The sequence below is a fragment of the Lepidothrix coronata genome, unplaced genomic scaffold, assembly GCF_001604755.1.
Source record: "Lepidothrix coronata isolate B3197 unplaced genomic scaffold, Lepidothrix_coronata-1.0 Scaffold137, whole genome shotgun sequence".
NCBI lineage: Eukaryota > Metazoa > Chordata > Aves > Passeriformes > Pipridae > Lepidothrix > Lepidothrix coronata.
In genome coordinates this window covers 266,045-271,870 of record NW_016690317.1, presented here as the reverse complement: position 1 = coordinate 271,870, position 5,826 = coordinate 266,045, and positions in this window count along the sequence as shown.

Below are 5,826 nucleotides of genomic sequence, written 5' to 3'. Positions count from 1 at the left end.
TCTGTCCCCCCACTCTGGCCCAGCCCGGGGGGCTGCCGGGGGTTGTTGTGGCCAAAGGGCAGGACCCGGCCTTGGCCTTGGGGAACCTCATCCCGTTGGAATCAGCCCATGGATCCAGCCTGGCCAGGTCCCTCTGCAGAGCCCTCCTGCCTTCCAGCAGATCCACACTCCCCCCAGCATGGTGCCATCTGCAGATTTGCTGATGGTTCACTCAGTCCCCTCATCCAGATCATCAATAAAGACATTAAACAGGGCTGGGCCCAGCACTGAGCCCTGGGGACACTCCAGTGCCCGGATCCCAAAGGATGCAGCTCCGTTCCCACCACTCTCTGAGCCCAGACATCCAACCTGTTCCTAACCCAGCCCAGAGTGCCCCTGTCCAAGATGTGGGTGCAGCTTTCCCAGGAATGTGCTGTAGGAGAAGGTGTTGCTTCTCAGCCTTTTGGCTGAGATCAACTGTAGTGTTTCATCTCTACTAATATTGTTTGGAGAAGCTTTCCTCCAATTTAGGCATCATCCCCTCTACAAGACACTTAGATCTATCACCAGTTAAAAGATAACTCGATGTTTTCCTCTACTAAAACAATCTTTATTGTATTTAATCCCTAGCAAAATTACTTCTGTTGATTGTGCCTTTGAAGCACAGGTTTCACTTGGTTAACTTCCTTCAGCTGTTTTCAATTATCCTTTGCCCTTTACCCTTATTTTACAACACTAAACTAGTTATAGGTTTAAGAGAAAAATAGTCAAAACGGCAAAGTTCAGCTTAAGACAAAAACATCCATTTTGTTGATGAAGATACAAGCCCCACTGCTCCCAAGGTCAGAGATCACTAAACTCCTAAATTCCCAAGCTAATTGAGGTAGAGATTTTGCTCTTTCAACTCAGCAGCTTTTCCAGCCCTTCCAGGCCGGCATTCCCAGCCATCATTTCAGTCCAGCACTCCCAGAGCTCGGGAAGCAGCAGTTGCCGGATCCTTGGTGGATTTTGGGGGCTCGCCGCAGTCTGACGTCCGTGTTTGTCCGGATTCCTCAGTGCTCTTCCCGAAAGAACCACTGGGTGGGGCGGGAGGATAAGCTATGGATTCATCTCAGCTCCATTCCCCTGGAGCAGCAACCGGGAATGATCCAACCCTGGCAGGATCCTCCCCGCGTGGAGCAGCCAAGGGATCGCTGCTTTCTGGCTCCATCCACTCCCAAAAATGGCAAAGGAATAAACTGTTGGAGTCTGGAGTTTGCTTGGAAGTGCAGCTCAAGCACCCGGGAGGCCCTAAAGCCACGAGGGACTAAGTGACCTGGGGGTTTTTTCTGTCCTCAACTAACTCGGGGTCTGAGCAAAGGGCTCTGGCCCCTTCCCACCCGGCTCCAGGTGCATCGGGATAAACCAGAGAGGCTGCAAACCCAAAGCTGTGCTTTGGGATGTGTTTTCCTGGGAGCAAACCCCTGATAAGGAAGCTTTTCATGGGCTGCAGTAAACAAAGCCATCTCTGCAGCTGAATGCAAACCAAAGGAGACTGAAGGAACTCTGAAGGGTTTCAATGCCCAAATAAATTATTCCTGGCATGGCAATAACATTTGATTTTTTTTCCCAGCCATTGGTGGAGCTGCCCAGGACGGAAATATCCCTGTATTTCACTGCAAATTGAGGGAACTCGTGACAGGAACTTTTACAAAGGGTCCCTCCCCGGCTCATCGATCACCGGCACGACCTCGGGAAACTCCATTTACAGCTCCAGCCTCCCGCTGGGTGTTTGCATTCCCGAAAATCCCTGGGGAACTGAAGGTGTGGGGGTTCTCCTGCTCGTTTAAGGTTTGCTCTGGGAGCTGGGAAGGATGAGTAAGGAGTGGAAGCCGCTGACCACCCACTGCTTGTGCTTTTCCACCCTCGCCGTGCCAGGCAAGTGGGAATATTTGGGACAACAGCAAACACAGAGATGTCTCCAAGCTGCATCCGAGGGCTGGAGGGGCTGGGAGGTTCAGGAGAAGAGTGGGAAGGGGGGATTGGCCCTGTGTGACTGTCACAGCTGCTGGGAGGGATTTGAAACCTTGTCACTCGCGTTGATGGAGGTGTTTGGTGGGTCCCAGGGTGGGATTCACTGAGCATTCCACCCCCTCAGTGTGGGGAACGTGGCAACGGGGACCTTTCCCAGCTGGGAGGGACAAACTGGGAGCCTTCTGGGGTTACTGGGAGCTCTGCCTTCTGTGAGCATCAGAGCTCTAATGGTGTCTGGGGTCCCTGGTCGGGGTGTCTGGGGACACTGATAGAGATATTTGGGGATCCTGATGGGGTTGTCTGGGGACCCTGATGTCTGGGTTCCCTGATGGGGGTCTCTGGGACATTGATGGCGGTGTCTGTGGAGATGTCTGGGACCCTCATGGAGGTGTCTGGGGGTGTCTGGGTCTCTGATAGGATGTTTGGGACCCTCGTGGAGTTGTCTGAGACCCTTCTGCAGGTGCTGGGGCTGCCGATGCCACACCAGTGTGTTTTCCTCTGGCTGCTCTCCCCCCCGCTCTGTGAATGACACGCAAACCGAAGATCATCTGGTAATTCCCGTGTGCAGGAGCAGCTCCTGGAGCATTTATTAACCCCAGGGACCATACAGATGCAAACATCGAGAGCTCATCTCAATGATAAAGGGTCATTTAATCCTTGTAGGCCGGCTGAGAGCAAGAAGGAAGTGCCTGGATTTGGATTTTCAGTGCAGACACCCCCTGGCTCAGCCTCTGATTCCCCTCCAGAGCTGTTCATCCTTCCTGGTCACTGCTCCAGACCCACTTGTTGTCGTGTTTGGACCTGGGGGTGCGAGGAAGAGGCTGAAACCTCGGAAGAGGTAAATGGGTTTGATTTCTCCACGGTCTTATTAGGAAGGTCTGTTCCAAGCAGCCTTCCTGTGCCCTGGCTCAGGTTGCACTGACACATGGATGGGTTTTTTTCCCCTTGGTGGGGTGGCTCTGGGGGGGTCTAGACCTCAGGGTGGCCCCACTGACATCTCCCTGCTCCTCATTCCCGGGGATCTGAACTTTGGTGCCCTCGTTTCTCGTGGTTTATCCCCAGGTCAAGCCACAAACCCCGGGGTTTCACAGCCCCAGCAGTGGCTGCAAACTCAGCTATCCCATTAAATCCTCGAATGTAAATCACCAGGAGCGGGGTCACAGCTTGAACTCACAATTCCAGCCCAGGAAAAGTCCTCCAGGTCCCGACGGAGCAATGAGGGGTAGATTGGGATCAGATGGGGGATGTGATGACCTGTAAATCCTCTCGAGCTGCTGAGATGAGGCTGTGCCTCCTGCCAGCTTCGCTCTGCCTATGCCCATGTTGCTCTTGGCAGCTTTCCCTTGGAAGGAAAGGGAAGAAAAATGGACAGACTGGCCTGGACACATCCTGAGGCCCCCGAGGAATCCACCAGACTGCAGGAACCAGGTGGACTGGCTGGCTGAGTGGCTAAATTTGATTTATTTAGTCATTTAGGGCTCAACTGGAGAAGAGGAGACTGAGAGGAGACCTCACTGCAGTTCCAGCTTCCTCGGCAGGGGCAGAGGAGGGGCAGGGACTGAGCTCTGCTCTGGGGGGAGCAGGGACAGCACCCAGGGAATGGCTGGAGCTGTGCCAGGGCAGGCTCAGGTTGGATCTCAGGAAAAGGTTCTTCCCCCAGAGGCTGGTTGGGCACTGCCCAGGCTCCCCAGGGCAGTGGGCACAGCCCCAAGGCTGCCAGAGCTCCAGGAGGATTTGGATGATCCTCTGGGGCACAGGGGGTGACTCTTGGGGATGGGTTTGTGCAGGGTTGGACTGATGGTCCTTATTGGTCCCTCCCAGCTCAGCATATTCTGGGATTCTGTGGGTTTTGAAGTGATAAATTCCAGCAAGGTTGGTGCTTGGGAATGAGGGGGGACAGCAGAGCTGAGCCCCTGCAGCTTAGAGCAGGGAGGGAGGAGGGTTGGGTGGATGTGCAATAATCAAACGATTGCAAATTTGCATTTAAATTGTGCTGCTTCTGATGTGTTAGAGCCTTCACAGAGGAAACCAAACTTGACAAAATATCCAATCCTGACCTCCCCTGGTGACACTTGGTGCAATTGGTGTCCTCCAGAGCAGCTCTGGTCTGAGATGATCCCCCAGATCTGTCCATAAAACCCTCCCCAGGGGCTTCACTGATGCTCTGGATGAGTGAAGGGTGATGAAGGTAGTTGTCCTGCTCTGCAAACTCTTCCTTTCTTCCCCACCCTCTGAAAACAGCAGATTTGTGATGCCTTCACAACAGCTCAGAGCCCAGCATTCCACCAACTTCCCCTGGGACGTTGGGAATCACTGAGTTCACCCCCTGGGTTCAGATCCAGAGGTTGTTGCTGTGGCACAGCTGGGGTGTGGATGTCATTCCCATCTTTTGGAGAACCATGTCTTGGGGAAGGGCAGCAGGACGAGCTTTGGGGGTGGTTTGAAGCCACAGACAGTTTGGTTTCCTCAGTGAAAGCTGTGATATCCCAGAAGTGTCACCCGAGGAGAACCTGCTCCTCTTCGGGGTCTGGATTCCTAAATTTCTCAATTTAAATGCAAATTCACAGCCATTTGATTATTCTGGAGCAGCTTTTGGGAGGTGAACAGCCTGCAATCATGAGCTCCACATCCCTCAACACCCTCATTGCCTGTGGCTGCAGGAAGTGTTCCCAACAACCCTCCCTCCTCCTCCTCCTTTCACCCCCATTCCAAACCTCGCTCATCACCTCCCTGAAAGCTTTTTAATCAACCTGGACTGGCACAATCTGCTTTGGAATAGCATTTGGGAAGTGCTTTGCATGGTAAAGGCTCCTCTCAGCCTGAAATGTTCCTACTCTGGTGGAATCAGGAAGGGGTTTGATTCTTCTTGACATCCTGGGAGTGTGTAGCCAGAATATTTCTTACTGGGAGGCTTGTAATTGTCTGACTTTTGAATTCCTTGTAGGAAAAGGGAAGGGAAAGCAGGATTAGGTGTGCTAGTTTTGCCCCTGGGAAGCTTGTCCTGGCTGGGATCTCCATCCTGGGATGTCTTCCAGGATGAATCATGGAATGGTTTGGGTTGGAAGGGACCTTAAAGACCATCTTGTTCCACCCCCCTGCCGTGGTCAGGGACACCTTCCACTAGACCTGGTTTCTCCAACCTGGCCTTGGACACTTCCAGGGATCCAGGGGCAGCCACAGCTTCTCTGGGAATTCCATCCCAACCCCTCCCCACCCTCACAGGGAAGAATTTCTTCCTCAAAGATCCTTGATTTTGCGTAGTGAGAGCACAGATCCCATCAGGAATTCCCAGATCCTTCTGCAACAACCCACCACTACCACCACTGCCGTGCCCCTCAAATTGCTCAAATTAACATTTAACTCTTAATCCAGCCCATTAGAGTCTTGAGCATCCTCTTGGAGCAAACCCCACTCCCAGCTCTCCCTTCCTGCCCTCAGGAATTTGGATGGAATGAAAGTCCTTTGGATGTGGTTCCTTGGCACCAAGAACATGAAAACTCTGCTTAATTCTCATTTCACGCTCCCAACCAGCTTGGGTTAGTTTTGGAATCATTGCTGAGGGTTCTTAAACCTGTCATTGGCTTCTGCTCGATTCATTTAGTTCAGTAATAAAAACTAATTACTTGTGTAAACAACAAGGCCACAACAAAGCCGTGGCTGTAATTCTCCTCCAGCTGCCCCTGTCTGTGTCCAGGAACCCCAAATCTGCTGGAATCTGCACCAAAATGGAATCAGGGAGTGTCACAGTGTCCTAGTTAGAACAGCTGGGACCAGTTCATCACTGGATGGGTGTAACCCAAAACTGGGTATTCCAGAGCCTTCCATGCCATTGCC